Source organism: Moschus berezovskii, chromosome 12, assembly GCF_049115385.1.
Source record: "Moschus berezovskii isolate FMDL1 chromosome 12, NW_MosBer_1.0, whole genome shotgun sequence".
In the NCBI taxonomy this organism is placed as follows: Eukaryota; Metazoa; Chordata; class Mammalia; order Artiodactyla; family Moschidae; genus Moschus; species Moschus berezovskii.
The window spans coordinates 68273369-68291688 of record NC_142471.1 but is presented as its reverse complement, the minus strand read 5'-3'; the positions used below and the strand labels follow the sequence as shown (position 1 = coordinate 68291688).

Here is an 18320-nt window from a genome sequence, read left to right as displayed (position 1 = left end):
AAAGAACTTCAACTCAAACTGCTTATAACTCTAGAAGACTGTGTTAGGTACATACACATATTTGTCACACCAATAAACTGAACATGGTAACCCTGCCTCAGCTAAGAGACACCCACAATAGAGGCCATGAGGAGTCTGACCTCAGTTCCAGTTTCCCTCCAACAGACACTTGCTGAGCTGACTAGTCTGTTGACAGCTCCATAGGCAATGATCCCCACACTCCATACTTTCACAGCAAGAAAAAGAAAACCAAAAAACCACAAACACCTACTAAACTCCAGCCCTTTTCCTTCAGCTCCTAGGCTTATACTCCAGGTGATTCTGACTCCTCCAAGACCCTACCCCAATCCCTCTCCCTCTTCCGCTGGCTCAACCTTCTGTGCCACTATGGCTCCATCTTTTTTCCTCTCCCGGTTCCTCCTTTCCTATCGTTCCACCTTAACTCTCCCCTCTCCTCCTCACTCCCCATCCTTTTTTCAGTCTCTTCTCTTTCCTATCCCCTTCCTGTTCTCTTCTTTTTCCGGATCTTGGTTGCTCCCTTCTTCCCTCATCCCCTCGCACTGCCACCCCTCTCCCCTTCTCTCCTCTCCCATTCCGCCGCTTGTACAGGTGTGGAGCTGGGAAGGCCCTTAGGCTTATCTCACGGAAGACAGCCAGGCATCTAGGAGTCAGATCTGAGGTTGAAAGTTGGCTGCCTCAATTAATAACTGTGGAATTATGAGCAAATTACTCAACCTCCCTCGTAGGAGTAAAGGTAGGTAAAGTACATTCAATGAGCTCTCAGTTACCATTCCTTATCCTTTTCAAGCCCATACTAGAGAAGAGAGGAGGAGACCCTTCCCCACAGGTTCCACAGAACTGCCAATCACCTCTGCAATCTTTCCTTCATACCTTCTCATCTTGCCCCACCCACACCTCCCACGCCACTGCTCTCATTCCAGAAGCCACCTGACGCTGGCTCCCCACCTTTGCTGTCCCTCCATCCTTTCTACAGCTCTGATACTCCCCTCTCCACCCCCCTACCCCCACCCCGCACACTTTTCCAACTCTTTTCTGGGCTTCTCCTCACACAAGAGCCTTAGTGCAGGTACTGGGGCTCCTGTGTGACTTTAAGTCATGCAAATCCTCAGGGCCTGGGGTGGTCTCAGTGGCAGAAAGACCCAGCTCACCTGAGTGCCTTCTGATGGGCTGATTCTTTCAGATGGGGTTTCCTTGGTTCCACTGAGCCTAGTGGAGCTTCCCAGGTGGCGCTAGTGGTAAGGAACCAGCCTGCCAACGCTGGAGATGTAAAGAGAGGTGGGTTTGACCTCTGGGTCGGGAATAGGGCAGAGGAGCCTGGGGCATAGGGTGGAAAAGAGTCAGACTGAAGCAACTTAGCATGCACATATACACTATGCCTAGGGGGCAAATGTCACAGTCACATGTCTAGTCCTTTGAGCCTTAGGACTAGTTCTTTCTGATGGGGCTAGGCTCAGCTTGAGTTTTAAAAATTCTCTTCTTCCTCCTCCTCTTTGTTAAGTTTTCCATGTTATCCTAGTTGTGAGTACCTGCTAAAGAAAGTTTTGAAAGTACATAAAAGTGAAACCAGGCAATTTCTTCCAAAATTATGTTGCCCCTCCCTGACCACATGGTCTAGGTGAGAATGTGAGCTGCACATTGTGTTGTTTTTGAAATACTGGAATGCTACTCTAACGACAATAGAAGTAGTGATAATAGGTGAATCAACATTTTCTATGTGCACTATTCTAAATGCTCTTTATGTTTAGCATTTGTATTATCATTATTTCCAATAACAACTGAGAGACTCTGGCCTTACAAAGGTTGAGTCATCTGCCCTAGACCATGCTGTTGGTAAATACGTGGCAGAGCCAGGACTTGAATCTGAGTTTGACTCCAGAGCTCCTGTACAGCCTCTCCTCTGTACTGCATGTTCTTGACATGCAGTGTGTGTTCCCTCTGACTTGGGAGACTAGCTCTCCTGTCATTTCATGGCCTCTAGACAGCATTCTCCATTGGCGGATCTTTGCGTGTGTGCTAAGTCGCTCAGTCGTGTTCGACTCTTTGCAACCCTATGGACTCTAGCCAAGCAGGCTCCTCTGTCCCTGGGATTCTCCCAGCAAGGATACTGGAGTGGGTTGCCATGCCCTCCTCCAGGGGATATTCCCGACCTAGGGATCAAACCCATGTCTCTTATGTCTCCTGCATTGGCAGGTGGGTTCTTTACCGCTAGCATCACCTGGGAAGCCTTGGTGGACCTTTAGGAGACAGGAAACCAGTGGGGAAAGTCCTATCAGGTCTGACTGAGAGCCAGTCATCCTCACCTGTTTCTAGGGATGCTAAGGGCTGGACCACAAAGGGGCCGACCCTGAGGATGCAGTGTTCCTTCTGAAAATTAATAATTCTTTAGCCACAGCTGCAAGTATTTAATAACAATAACCACAGCTATCTATAGGACTTGGGCTAGAAGTCAGGCCGTCTTTAGACCCTGTGTTTTAAAACCGTTTTATTTTGGCTGCTCTCAGTCTTTGTTGCAGTGTGAGAGGTTCTTCGTTGTGGTGCAGTCTTCTCTCTCGTTGCGGTGTGGTTGAGGGTGTGGGTTCCTGAGGGTGTGGGCTTTCTAGATGTGGGCTTAGTGGCCCCACAGCAAGTGGGATCTTAGATCCCCAGCCAGAGATGGAACCCACCTCCCCTGCATTGGAAAGTGGATTATTAACCACTGGACCACCTGGGAAGTCCCTATAGACACTTTCAATGAGCCCCCACAATAACTCTACAAGGTGGATGAAATGATTTGCCCAAAGCAAGTGTTAGGGTTCAAACCTAGGCTTATCTGGTGCTGGACTATTTCCATCTCGCCCTTCTCTTTTCTGTGACAAGGTTAAACATTCACTAAGAGTGAGCCTGTGTCGAGTGCTGGGTGCTTTGCTGGAATTCTTCCATATATTAATATCTCCTTAAATCTGCACAGTATTACCTTCAGAGAGATATGATAAAATATCCCACTTTTATAGATAAAGAAGCTGAGGTTCAGAAGAGTTGAACCCAAGCTCAAAGTTGTACTCAAGATTTCATGGCCAGTAAGGAGTAGAAACAATATTCACCCTTCTGTTGCTTGACTCCTGAGTTTATGGCCTGTTTGCAACCCAGGATCAAGGGGCAGAGTTTTTATCTGGATTGACGGTTTGAACTAGAGCTGGTTCAGCCCAAGCAGGCCCTTGTTTAGGGAACAGGTAAGGGCTGAGATCTGTCTGAAATTTCTTCAGGACCCCAGGTTCTTCCTCTGACACCCTCTATGGGGTAAATCAGAGAGGAGGCTGGCTGCTGTTTCTCTTTCTGCCAGGGGGTCATAAGGAATCTCTGTGATGTTTTCATGGTTGTGCTTTAGTCCCCGCATCCTGTGCATCTAGTCCCTGCTGCGCTTTTGGCTCTCTTGATTTTGTTTAAAAGAAAAATAGCCCATGCCTCAGACTCACAGACTGGAAAGAACTTTGAAGGGGATCTACTCATACAACCTTCTGTTTGATGCCTCTCCACACCCCAGATTCTTCCTCTCACAGGATTTCACAAGGTCTTGGATAGGAGAGGGAAAATAATGAAGGTGGAAGCATAAGAACTGGAATAAATACTTCATGGTTCTGAACACTGTAGATCAGCGTTTCTTAGAGTATGCTCTGGGACCCCATGGGTCCTCCAGATCCTTTCAGGGGTCTGCAAGGTCAAAATCATTTTCATAATAATACTGTTATTTGCTTTTTTCACTCTTATTCTCTCACTAGTATATGGTGGAATTTTCCAGAATTATGTGATATTGCAACAGATGAAATATAAAAGCAAATATGAGAATTATATCTTCTATGAAGCCAGAAATTAGATTTATAAAAATGCAAAGCAATTCTATCCTTTCACTGATTTTTTGGAAAATATTTATATGTAATGAGTTTATTTAAAACATGAATTAACTATCTATAGAACTTCTCAGTTTCAATTTCTAATATGGTAAATATTGATAACTATAACCAACTTAAACAAAAGCTCTTTGGGGTCCTCAATACTTCTTGAGAATGAAAAGGGTCCTGAGATCAAAAAGTTTGAGAACTGAGCTATAGACCATCACTAGCGTCACACTGACATTATCTTAGGTCTAACTGAGTGGAGCAAAAGGTTTCTAGAATCACAATCCTGACAACTGGCATTTCTTGTGAGAAGAGCCATTAATAGCTAGGTCCTCTTACCCCAACAGGACGAACAGACGACAGCATAAAAATCTGAACTGGAGTCAGGCTCAGTCCAGTCACTCATTCGTGTCCAACTCTTTACAGCCCCATGGACTGCAGCACGCCAGGCTTCCCTGTCCATCACCAACTCCTGGAGCCTACTCAAACTCATGTCCATCGAGTCGGTGATGCCATCCATCTCATCCTCTGTCGTCCCCTTCTCCACCCCGCTTCAGTCTTTCCCAGCATCAGGGTCTTTTCAAATAAGTCAGTTCTTCACATCAGGTGGCCAAAGCATTGAAGCTTCAGCTTCAACATCAGTCCTTCCAATGAATATTCAGGACTGATTTCCTTCAGGATGGACTGGTTGGATCTCCTTGCAGTCCAAAGGACTCTCAAGAGTCTTCTCCAACACCACAGTTCAAAAGCATCAATTCTTTGGTGTTAGCTTTCTTTACAGTCCAAATCTCACATCCATACTTGACTACTGGAAAAACCATACCTTTGACTAGATGGACCTTTGTTGGCAGAGTAGTGTCTCTGCTTTTTAATATGCTGTCTAGGTTGGTCATAATTTTTCTTCTAAGGAGTAAGCATCTTTTAATTTCATGGCTGCAGTCACCATCTGCAGTGATTTTGGAGCCCAAGAAAATAAAGTCTGTTACTCTTTCCGTTGTTTCCCCATCTATTTGCCATGAAGTGATGGGACCAGATGCCATGATCTTCGTTTTCTGAATGTTGAGTTTTAAACCAACTTTTTCATTGAACAGTATGAAGAGTGTCAGGCTAAGCCCTATAATATCAACTATATCAAAGAGTAAATATATTTGTGGAAATGACTGAAGAAATTAGATTTTTGGCAATATTTTTTCTTCAATTTCATTGAAGTACACTAACCTGCACATATTTAAAGTGTACAATTTGGTCAGTTCTGATATATGTGTACACCTGTGAAAATATCACCACAATCAATATTACAGAGATTTCCATCACTCCCAAAGTTTATTTATGCCCCTTTGTAATTTGTCCTTCCCTCCACCCCATCCCCAGACAACTGCTAATGTGCTTTCTAACTCTATAGATTAGTTTGTATTTTCTGTAATTTTATACGCATGGAATCACACAGTAAATACTTTTCTTTTGGCCTGGCTTCTTTTACTCTGCATTGATGACTTTGAGATTTATCCATGGTATTGTGTTGGGAATGAGATTTGAACTCTAGTTCTGCCACTTATTAACTCCATTGAGTTTGGGAAAATTACTTAAACTGTTCTTCACAGAGGAAACAATAAATAAAATTACTATCTTGCATAGTTGTGAAGATGAAGTCAAAATAAGTAAATAAAACACTTAGTTCAGTTCCTGGTACTTACTGGGTAGTTGATAAATAGCAGTTGTTTTTGAACATACGTCCGGGGTAGGAATTAAGGAGGGTAACTAGCACAGCATGGGGATGGGGGAGAATCTTGTTTAGACTAACTTGATTCATAGCTCAGGTTTAACTATTTGTTAAATGTTTCTCACTTGCACACCCCAAACCTCCGCACATGCCAAGTTAACCAGGAAACTTTCCTTTAGCAAGGGCTGGGAACATGGAAATTTGTAGCTTTGAAAGCCCTGCCAGTTTGGAGTCACCCTGTTGGGGAAAAAAAGTCCCATCAGGCTGCTTTGAAATGGAAAAGGTGTATTCCTTCTTCTTCTTCATTGATTCCATGTCCAACTGGCCTGAGTTCCTCAAATGTGGGATGAAAACCCCTTGTCTGGAGATGGAGGTGGCCTTCCGAAGGTACTTGGCCAGGGGAAGTGAGGGAATGAGGTTTCTGTGTGACTCATTGCAGCTGAGCCTGAGTTGGGACAGAAGTGGTTAAGCTGAGGAGTTTCTCAGAGGATCCAAATGGGTTCCATTGCTTCTTGGCCTTTTAAGCGCCACGGGCCAGGGGGACCTGTTACAATCATGTTGTGCTTGCTACTGGCAACTGAAGCTTCTTGTATCCTCATGCTACTGAGGATAACTGCTCTTTCCCAAGCCTGAAGACATAGTCTGAGAGAGGGGGAAAAAAACAAAAAACAGAACACAAAGAGGACACGAGAGAGGAGAGGAGGGAGGGTGAGAGCAGGCGGAATTGATCGATGTCTGTTCAGGTCTAGCTGGAAAACACAATGACGTGAAAAGTCTTCTTGGTTGGTGTGCTTTTCTTCATTTTCTTCCCCCAGGGTTTCAAGTGGGAGGGAGGGATGGGCAAAAAAGAAAGGAAGAGGTGGAGGATTGGCAGGGCCTGAGCAGAAGCAGCGCACCACCTTCAGAATTGGGGAGGGAAAAGTAACCTGGTGATTCTGGAACCCTCTCGGGGCACCCACTTACTGGTCAATCCTTTCCTTCCAAAAGAGACTGTGACTCAGGGCAGTGCTGCCAGTAGGGCATTTTGAATGCTGGAAAATCAAAGTAGCAGAAGCCAGCCCATCCCTGCCCTAGAAAAAACACCATATAATTCTAGTTGGAGGTGGAATGGGTGTTGATGTTGGTATTTTTCCAGTTTAGAATATCTGCAAACTTTTATTGCGTTCTTACTTTGTGCCAATTCCTATTCTGAAGTACTTTGTAGGAATTGTCAATTCTTCCAACAGCTTTGTGAGGTGAGGGTTGTATTATTATACCCATTTTACAGATAAACAGAAACTTACAAAGGTTAAGTAAAGAACCTAGGGTCATATAATTAGTAAGAGGCAGAACCAGGCTTCCTCATCAGGTCTGTTTGAACTCTGAGCCTGCATTCTTGAGCACCTCACTGTGCAATATGTTCAGATATTGTCTTTTAAACAGCTCACAGTTTACTATTTTTCTGGGATAAGGAGGTTTGGAGCTGGGAAGATGGTACCTGAATAGTTATATGTGAAATTCGCTACAGTACAAAGTTGAAATAAATGCTTCAGCAGGCCAAAGAAGAGAATGCTTATTTCCATAGGCCTGGGATGATGAAATTAAGGAAATCCTTTTACTTGGAAAAAAATTGAAGTATAGTTGATTTACAATATTATATTACTATAGTTTCAGGTGTTCAATATAGTGACTCAGTATTTTTGTAGATTATACTCCATTCTAAGTTATCATAAAATAATGGCTATATTCCTTGTGCTGTACAATATATCCTTGTAGCTAATTTATTTGATACATAGTAGTTGGTGCCTCTTATTCCCCTACTCCTATCTTGTTCTTCCCTACTTCCCTCACTCCACTGGTAAACATTAGTTTGTTCTCTATAGCTGTAAGTCTCTTTCTATTTTGTTATATTCATTCATTTGTCTTATTTTTTAGAGTCCACATTTAAGTGATAACATGTAGCATTTGTCTTTGTCTGACTTATTTCACTAAGCACAATACCCTAATACCCTCCAGGTCCATCCATATCATTGCAAATGGCAAAATTAAAATTTCTATGACCAAGTAATAGTCCATTTTAATATATATCAGATCTCTATTTATCTGATGATAGACACTTATGCTGTTTCCACGTCTTGGCTAATGTAAATAATGCTGCTATTTCAAGTAATTTCTTTTCAAATCAGGATTTTTGTTTTCTACTTTTTTATTATTATTATTTTTTTAATGTGGACCATTTTTAGTCTTTATTGAATTTGTTACAGTGTTGCTTCTGTTTTATGTTTTGGTTTTTTGGGCTGGCCAGGGGTCGAACCCTCACCTCCTGCATTAGACGGCAAAGTCTTAACCACTGGGCAACCAGGGAAGTCCCATGTTTTCTACTTTTTTAAAATGTGTGACTTTTTAAAAGGTTAGAAGCTCAAGCAGCAGCGCTAACTGCCTGGCATCATCTAGGACTGTGACCTTGGTTAAATTACTTGTCCTTTCTGAGATTTGAGTTCATCATCTGTAAAATGAAGGTCTCCCTGGCGGCTCAGAGGTTAAAGCGTCTGCCTCCAATGCGGGAGACCTGGGTTCGATCCCTGGGTCGGGAAGATCCCCTGGAGAAGGAAATGGTAACCCACTCCAGTATTTTTGCCTGGAGAATCCCATGGGCAGAGAAGCCTGGTAGGCTACAGTCCACGGGGTCGCAAAGAGTCGGACACGACTGAGCGACTGAACGGAACGGAACGGAACGGAAAATGAAGGTAGATTCCTTCATTCAACAAATGTTTACCGAGAGTTATTTTGTGTCAGGCATTGTCCTAGGCAACTGAGATGTATTGGTGACTAAGACAGACAAGGACCCTGCACTCACAGAGCTTCCATTCCTGTGGGGATAATAATTGTACCGACTTCTTCCCTGCTCTGCTTGACCAAGTCTGTTTCCATAGGACCATGGGCATCACCTTTATAACACTTAGCAATTGTAGTTTTTTCTTTGACGAAAGTCTAAACTCATTGAGGGCAGGCACAATGTCTGATTTCTTACTTTATTTTATTTTTAGCTCATCAGCTACTGGTTCATATTAGGCTTTCATTAAATACTTGTTGAATAAATAAATGAAATGAGATTATGCATATAAAGGACCTGGCATAGTGAGACCCAGTGAAATATTATCTTCTATTATGACTTCACTTTCACTTTTCACTTTCCACTTTCACACATTGGAGAAGGAAATGGCAACCCACTCCAGTGTTCTTGCCTGGAGAATCCCAGGGACGGGGGAGCCTGGTGGGCTTCCGTCTATGGGGTCACACAGAGTCGGACACGACTGAAGTGACTTAGCAGCAGCAGCAGCATGACTTGACATTTATGCTTCTCAGTCTGAAAAATGACGTAAGCCACATCTATGCCTCCCTGCCTTTGACATCAAGTTCTGTGTAAAGGACTCTGCTGTTTGCCTACTTAACTGTTGTTGCCCTTTCTCCTTGTTGGCAGACCCCAGATTTTTTTATTGTTCACCCTTCCTCTACCCATAGATCTGTAAGTGGCACTGGGATTTGAATCTAAGCAGTAGGTTTCATGGTATGAGCTTTTAACCTTTTAAAAAAATTACATATTGGTAAATATTTGCATATCATAAATCTGACAAGGAGTTAATATCCAAAAAATATAACTTCTACAAGTCAACAACAGGAAAACAAACAAACCAGTTAAAAACTGGGCAAAAGGGTTTAACTTTCTCTAAAGAAGATAGACAAATGGCTAACAGCCACATGAAAGATATTCAACATCACTAGTTATTAGTGAAAATCAAATCAAAGCCGTGATCGGAATCTTATCTCAAACCCATTAAGATGGATATAACCCAGAAAATAACAAGTATCGGCATGTACGTGGAACATCTGGAACGCTTGTATACTGTTTGCGAGAATTTGAAATGGTACAGCTCCTGGGACTTCCCTGGTGGTCCAGTCGTTAAGACTCTGAGTTCCTATTGTAGGGGGTCCAGGTTTGACCCTTGTTCAGGGAACTATACCCCGTATACTGTCAACTAAAGGTCCTATGTGCCACAAGTAAGACTCAACACACACACACAAATGATATCTGTAACTTGAAATAGTTTAACCAATAAAATTATTTTTTAAAAAATGATGCAGCTACTGTGGAAAATCGTGCGGTGGCTCCTTAAAAAAGAGACAGCATTTGATCCAGCATTTCCACTTTTGGGTATATACCCAAAAGAATTGAAAATAGGGTCCTGAAGAGGTATTTATATACCCATGTTTGTAGCAGCATTATTTGCAATAGCAGCATTATTTGCAATAGCTATTATTTGAATTAATAGCTAATAGCTAATTATTTGGAATCAACCTGTGTCCTTTAATGAATGCTTGTTCATTTGCTAAGTCATGTTTGACTCTTTGTGACTCCATGGACTGCAACATGCTAAGCTTCCCTGTCCTTCACTATCTCCTGAAGTTTGCTCAAACTCATGTCCATTGACTTGGTGATGCCATCCAACCATCTCATCTTCTGTCGCTCCCTTCTTCTCCTGCCCTTAATCTTTCCCAGCAACAGGGTCTTTTCTAATGAGTTGGCTCTTCGCATCAGGCCTTTGATGAATAGATGGTTAAATAAATACAGTGGAATATCATCCAGCCTTTAAAAGGAAAGAAACTTTGATATATGCTACAAGATGCATGAACCTGAAGACATGCTAAGTGAAATAAACCAGATACAAAAGGATAAATATTGTATGATTCCACTTCTATGAGGTATCTAGAGTAGCCAGAGGCACAAAGACAGACAGTAGACTGATGATTGCTAGGGGTTGGGGGTAGTTATTGATGAATAGGTACAGAGGGAGGGAGCCAGGAGGTAAACTAGGACGAGCATCTTGGAGCTGGGCATGGCAGCCCCAGAGTGAATATCCTATGGGGTTGACCTGCAGTGTCAGCAGCATGAGTGTCCCATAGCCCACCATGCAGAGATGAGTTCAGCGGAGGAGGCTGGAGGCCCATCAGGAAAGGCTCTGGTAAGTGCCTGAAGGAGGGCCCTTGGCTGGGCCAGCAACTGCCCTTGATTGTGGTGGAGTCTATCAAAGTGGGTGCTGTGGAGAGTTGGGAGCTGTGTTGGTCCCTCTCAAAAAAATAGGCGTAGAGTTTTTGTTTTGTAAAATAAAAAGAATTCTGTAGATGGATGGTGGTGATGGTATCATATCGATGTGAATGCACTTGAAGCCTTTGAACTGTATATTTGAAAATGGTTAAGATGATAAATTTTATGTGTATTTCAATTTTAAAAAAGTTAATGATCAATTTTTTTTCAGTTAAGGTTATCTATTAGTATGAGGATTATATTTCAACATAACTGATGTATATATGTGTATATGTGTATGATACTTATATATGTATATAAAGCCACATATTAAAAATGAAAGTAAAAGAACTTTAATTTCATTATCTCAGGCCTGCAGGCCTACCAGGTCTGCAAGTCATGGCAATCCCATTGGTGTTACTGGTGATGTGAGTACATGTGGAGATGAGATTCCAGCCAATGGGATATGAGGATAAGTCCACTGGGGCTAATTCTGAGATGAATTTCCTGATTGAAAAAAGACACATGGGAAGAAAGGGCCTGTCTTCTTCTGCCTCTGCTGCTTCTGTCTTCTGATCTTGTCCACCTGAGATGCCTAGAACTATAGCAACAATCTTGGAATCATGAACGGTGCTAATGCAGACAATTGTGACACCCTGAGGATGTCAGAATTAAAAACTGCTTCATCCACGATGGTGACTCGATGACATCATTTAATTCTAAATTAAACAGCCCTGGGACCCTCTTTCCTCCAGACTTACTGTATGATATTATAAATGTTCTTTATTGTTCAAGCCATTTTGAGTTGAGTTTTCTGTAACTGGTGGTTACAGGCATCCTAACAGATGCAGAATATCATAAAATCAGGTTTAGGGTTTTCTGGCCCTTGGATTGCTTTTCTTTTGTGCAACCTTCCCTGAGTTAGAATAAATCTCACTTTCCTCTCCCAAGGAAGCATTGTTCCTTTGACAGCAAAAAGCCTTTGGTGTGAGGCTGGGAGTCTGTGGCAGTTGGGGAGGTGCACCACCCAGACCTCCCTTCAAGTAGGGACTTGCATGGACTTGTCTTTTGGAGCCAAGTCCGCACTCTTCACAGTCCTGGCTAATGACTGAGGGTAACGGGAGTGTGAGGCCTGGCCACTTCCACTCAGTGGAGGGCTTCTCTGACCAGCGGTCTTTCCTCCAGAGCCTTTCCTGCCCACTGCTGCTCTTCTCTCTTCTCCCTTTCACAGACACCACTGCCCCCCACCCCAAACGGCTCCCACACCTCACTTGGGGTCTGCTTCTCAGAGGTCCCAGCTGGCACAGAGTAGAAGATTACAAATAACTCCTTTTAAGGGACTTGTCCAGCCTGGTCTGAAAATAGGAGACCTACTTTCTCCTCCTTGTCATTCTATCTTTCTAAACATATTCCTAATATCTTGAACAACAGATCAGTAGACACTCAATTATTTAGCAATGAAGTGCCTCTTAATGCCAGCTCAGCTTTGTACTGGAGGCCTTGAGTTCCTTATCTCAGGCAAGATAATCCTCAGGGAAATCCCAAGAGATGGGTACAGGTATCCTTATTTAACAGATGAGGAAACCGAGTCCTGAAATGTTAGGTGATGTTGCCAAGGTCACATTGTCAGAATGTGGCAGATCTCATCTTGTTCAGATCTGGTTGTTAGCCCCTCAGAGAGCCCTGATTTCCTACCTAAAGCACCTTCTCTACCTCCATTGTTCTCTATGACTCTGCCCCACTTTAAGGCTCTCTGAAATTACTGTTGTGTTTAGTGTTTCTCTGTCTCTGAAAGGGAACCTTTCCACGGAAGCGGTTACTGCTGTAACCCCAGAATCTAGAACCATATCTAACATTAAGCACTATTCAACTAGTCACTGAATGGATTAATAAAGGAAACTAGGCTCAATATATTTATTTATATATATATTTACTGTGAGATAATGAATGTTTGTTGTTTTAAGCCACTAAGTCATGGAGTAATTTGCTAAGGCAGTGAGAGATAAAAAACATTGTGCAGGTATTATATATTAAACATTTTAAATCAAGTCATTTCTGCCAGTTACTGGGAGAGTGCCTGAATTTGGAGTTGAAAGGATTCCCCAGTGACCCAAGCTCCTGGGACTGCAGTCAGGGTAACCAAGCCCCAGCATGAGCTTGTCCCAGTGGGCAGGTTTCAGAGCAAGGTTTAATGCTGTGTGCGTTCACACACCAAAGCTATTTTCACACAGAAAGTCTAAGTCATGCTGTGGATTTCCTTGAGGGCCATCCTGAAAGACTGGGCTGTTTGAGACTCAGATGGAAGGAGGCAGTACCACCAGATACCAGAGGAGGGGTCATTTTCATTCATCGTTTTTCTTTAACTTGCCACTGAAGTAAGGTACCCAGTCCAGAACCAGCCCCAGTAAGTGGCCCACACAGGCCCCTTGGTGCCTGCTGTGGGAATCCAGTTTTGGGCCAGCTCTCAGTAGTGGGGGCCCAAAGGCCTGCTCAGCATCACGGAGCTGCCATACCAGCTCAGGGTGACCCTCGACCTGGTGGCCACCTGCTGAAACTAAACTCACATATATATGTGTGTGTGTATTTTTAATTAATTTATTTAGGCTCTGTCGGGTCTTAGTTGCAGCCGGCGGGATCTTTCATTGCAGCACGAGGGCTTAGTTGCCTCATAGCATGTGGGATCTTAGTTCCGCAACCAGGGATTGAACCCACATCCCCTACATTGGCAGGTGGATTCTTAACCACTGGACCACCAGGGAAGTCCCTCAACTCGTCTTTAAGGCATGTTTATAATCACTGTTTTAAATAATAAGCCACCACATTTGAATAACACTCCACAGTTTACAAAGTATTCCCATGGTCATCTCACGTGATCTTCATAGAAATTGTTGAGGCAGAGCTGACATTGTTCCACCTTCAAGTTGTTCTCACACTTACTGGGCCTTCTGCCTGGAATGCTACCTCCACCCCACCCCATCCCCATTCTTTGCCTCCATCCCCTCTGCCCCCTTCTCTGTCACTTCCTTAGGAAGGCTGGCTCTGATCCTGCAGCCCAGGTTAGGAACCTGGTGTTACCTGCACTCTTCATACAATGGTAGTTAAACAGTTATGTAACTATTTTATGACTGGCTTCCCTACTAGCTGAGGTTTGAGGAGGACAGGGCCTTGTCGTCCCTGGATAGGTCATATGCCACTGTGCCTGACACACTGTAGTGCCCATTATACATATATGTGTGTGTGTATATGAATGGTGTATATGAATATGACTGTCTATATGTGTATATGTATAAAATGAATGACTTTCATTCATTAGATGAAGAAATCAAAACCCATGGTCTAAACCACTGTGGGAAGCTCTTTTGTTTGTTACCCACAGTAAGAAATTTTTATTCATCATGACCCCAGGAAACATGTATCCACACACACGAACGATGGAGCTTAACTTATTGTGGACTAAACACTGATATTTTCTATTCTATTCAGCTTGACTTCATTAAAAAATATTTAGTTCTAGTCTACTTCATTGATTTCATGACTGACTAATGTCTGAAGAACCTTGGACTAATGGACTTGCTCAAGGTCACCTAACTAGTATAGAGGGGGGATCAGAAGAATAAACCAGTATTTCCCACCTATGACTCTTAAGTGGTTTTCTTGAGCTAAGGCAAAACTATCACAAAAGTCTTGTGTCAATTTTGATAACCAGAGAACAGATTTGTCCTTCTGACTGTTAGGTGTGGTTTAGGCAATCCTGATCTCACTATCTGCAGGCATTTCAGTTTGGTTTGTCCAAGCACTTTGGCTCTCTGCAATGCAGCTGTCCACAAGTTTCTTCCTAGAAGCTCCAAAGGGAGAAATTTAGCCCTAATGGGTGGCACACCCAGACTTGCTGGAATTCTCATCTGAATCACACCAAACATGAGCATATGGACAGAGGCACATGGCATATTAAATGATTTACTGGGGTCAAAGATCAAGTCAATGGCAGACATCCTGAGGGTCTGTAAGGCTAAGACACAGGGAAGCCCCCGCTAGGCAGGGCCATCAGCCTGGACCTGGTCAGCCGTCAGCCAGTTAATCTACAACGGCACCTTCTTTTCCTACCAGAGGGAGGTTTGACTTGAACTCCTGGGAGACGTGCCTTCTTGGAAGCTAGATTTCTCTGCTTCGGAGTCTAATTTAGCTGGTGTTGGACTCAGAAAGCCTAGAGAAAGGTGAAACTTGTTTATTTGTTCTTTTATTCCTGGATTTATAATTTGACCTAATATACTGTATGTCTGTACATGTGTTGATCTCAAAAAATGTTTGAGCTTGCCTGCTTCTGAGGCCATGTTGGCAGGCAGCTGTTAAAGCCATCAGTGATGTTTGCTTCCAGTTACAAAAGAAAACATTCTCTATTTGGGGCTATGTTGTTGTTTTTTTTCTTTCCTGATTTAAAAGGGGGAAATATGTTTCCCAGTAGAGATGTAAGGCTGCCCCCACCCCCTTCTAGGGCTCAGAATGACTAAGAAACCTTTTCGGCACACCTGGTTCATCATCTTTCTAATATTCATACTCTTTTTCTCTCCCTGAGGAAATATTCTTAAGGGATTTGGTTTAAAATTATTTGAGCAACTGGGCAGGTTTCTATCCCTTCCCTGGGGATACCAGTTTATAGCTCAATGTCTCCGTCAAACACTGGTGTGTTTCTAGCTCAGAATGAGCCAGGTTGCGTCCCATTATCAGGTGTACTGATGAAATAACTGCTGATGGGACCAAGAAAACACAAGTAATTCTAACCTCTGCCCAGAACCTTTGAAGGAATGCATAAAACCCTGACCTTGTTTTGGTGCTTTAGAGAGACCATCTGGGGAAAACTTCATTTCCCAAAATATATATGAAATTGAGAGTTCCATTGGCTGGGAAGTAGAAAAAACCATATGGCAAATGTGGGGTTCACATATGCAAATATTTGTTTCAGAGAAAACTAAACATGGTAAGTACACTCTTGAAGGACTGACCTGTACCCTGGGGAAGAGCATGGGAGGAGCTGGAGGTGGAGAAGAGTGAGGGATGGAGAAGCCAAACTTTAGCTGGGAAACAGGACACAAGGCAGGATGACTTACTGGAGGGTGGGGGCGCCTTTGGAAGTGCTGGACCAAAGTTCAGTAACCAGCTCTCCAGGAGAGGCAGGGAGATTTGAAAATGAGGAATGAGGGCCTGCGGGGAAGATGTGGCTGTCTAAATGAAAGAGGCCTGGAGGGGGAAAAAAATGACTTGACAAACAGTACCTCAGAGGAATCCAGGGATGGTTAGGATCCCTCAAAGGATGGCTTTGACTCAAAATTGAAGATGAGATCTGGGCTGCTACTTGAAAGGTCTCTATAACCCCAGGATTTCTGACTAAAGGACAGTCAAGTTGAAATTTCTAAGCCACCAATTTAATGTGCTAATCACCTGAACCAAGTAACTCTAAGAAACGAGACTTTTGTTTATTTATTTTTGGTCGTGCTGGCTCTTCATTGCTGCTCGGGTTTCTTTCCAGTTGCAGTGAGCAGGGGCTACTCTCTAGTGGTACGCAGGCTTCTCATCGTGGTGGTTTCTCTTGTTGTGGAGCGTGGGCTCTAGGGCGCTTGGGCTTCAGTAGTTGCAGCTCATAGGCTCAGTCATTGTGGTGCACAGGCTTAGTTGCCCCACAGTATGTGGGTTCGTCCCAGATCAGGGATCAAACCTGTGTCTCCTGCATTGGTAGGCAGAGTCTTTACCACTGAGCCTCAGGGAAGCCCTGAAACTAAACTTTTAAATAGTATCTTTTTTAAAATTTCAGATTCCAATTGTTCATTCCTGGCGTATAGGAAAGCAATTGATATTTTAAACTGACTTTCTAAAATGGACTCTTACTCCATTTATTTAGATCTTTTTTTATTTCTTTGATCAGTGTTCTGTGGCTTTCTATAGATCCTGTACATATTTTGATAGATTTTATACCTAAGTATTTGTATTTTTGGGGGGCTATTGTAAGTGATAGTTTAAAAAAAAATTCAAATCCCAATTATTCATTGCTGGTCTCCAGCAAAGTTTCACACATTGGAGAAGGAAATGGCAACCCACTCCAGTGTTCTTGCCTGGAGAATCCCAGGGACAGGGGAGCCTGGTGGGCTTCCATCTATGGGGTCACACAGAGTCGGACATGACTGAAGTGACTTAGCAGCAGCAGCAAAGTATAAGAAATTAGATTTTTATCTTAATTGCTGCTTTGAGCTTGTATCCAAAGCCACTCTGAGGGAAAGCTGGGGCAGGATGGGTCAGTAATCACAGCTGTCCCCTTCCCCATCTGTCCCTCCTTCCTCCTCTGTAAATATTTGTTGATTTCATTTGACTGAGTTGATGTTATGCTAAAGAACATCTAGGGAAGGGTGGGTACTGTTGAGAAATAAGAGGAAATGTGTAAGTCTTAAGGCTAAGATCTTTGGAGGAGAGATCTTTGAGGTTTTGGTGTTTGAGACAGAATGATGGGTGTGGGAGAATTAGAGGTGGCAGCATCATGAAAAGGGAGAGAAGGCTTTACCAGACAATGTGGATAAAGATGTAGACATATTATGCCTGATGTTACATGTAACAATCTACCAGAATAATATGTGAATTGAGGTCAAACTCCTGCTTTTGGCTCAGAGAAATTAGATACACATTGCTGTGTTAATGTTAGTGCTCATGTTGGATTCAGAAAATAGAAATATTACAAACACAAACTGCCTCTCTGTGACTTGGGGTTCATTCTGACTTGATGTTTGTCGGTTGTAACAAAGTGTGGCTTTCAGTGGAAACAGTGTTGAGAAGAAGATTCTAGCGAGGGATAAATTAGGAATTTGAGATTAGCAGATACAAACTACTGTATATAAAATAGATAAACAACAAAGTCCTGTATAGCTCATGGAATTATATTCAATATCTTTTAATAACCTATAATGAAACAGAATATGAAAAATCATATATATATAGGTCTCCCACATTGTAGACAGACGCTTTGCTGTCTGAGCCACCAGGGAAGTCATATATATAGATATATATACATATATCTATATATATACATATATCTATATATATACAGGTGTGTGTGTGTATAACTGAATCACTTTGCTGTACACCAGAAACTGACATAACATTGTAAATCAACTTCAGTTAAAAAATTTTTTAAGTGAGAAGATTCTGTCCCCTATCTTTTTATCCCTCAGTGCCTAGCAAGGTACCTGGGAAGTAGTTCTCAATACACATATATTGAACAAATCTGGAAGCAACTGGCAAATTTAATGCCCAAGTGCCCAAGGCAGGAGCAAGGCAGAGATGAGCAACTGCTATCAACATAATTGAAGGAAACAGTCCAATCAAGATTCGTGCGGCTTCCAGGGATTTTTGCAATAAGTAGTCCAACACTCTGGATGGAAGGCTGTTGCTGACCCAGTGATGAGGTATTTTGAAGACATGTCTCTGCTTTGGATTGCAGGTGACTGGGGACTCACACTTTCCCTAAGTCTGCACAATGTCTACTGAGCTGTCAGAGAATGAAATGTGTAGCTAGGGAGATGCACCAGTGTGCTGGAGGACCATGAAGTGATAGGATGACCCTTACAAGATTTTCTAGTCAAGATCACCTATGATTCCCTTGAGC

At 42.8% G+C, this 18320-nt stretch overlaps 1 pseudogene; it reads right to left on the bottom strand.

The window, feature by feature from the left end:
* Window positions 1–13017: 13017 nt before the first annotated feature.
* LOC148776014 (cytochrome b-c1 complex subunit 10 pseudogene) lies at window positions 13018–13172 on the bottom strand (annotated as a pseudogene).
* Between the last annotated feature and the right edge of the window lie 5148 nt (window positions 13173–18320).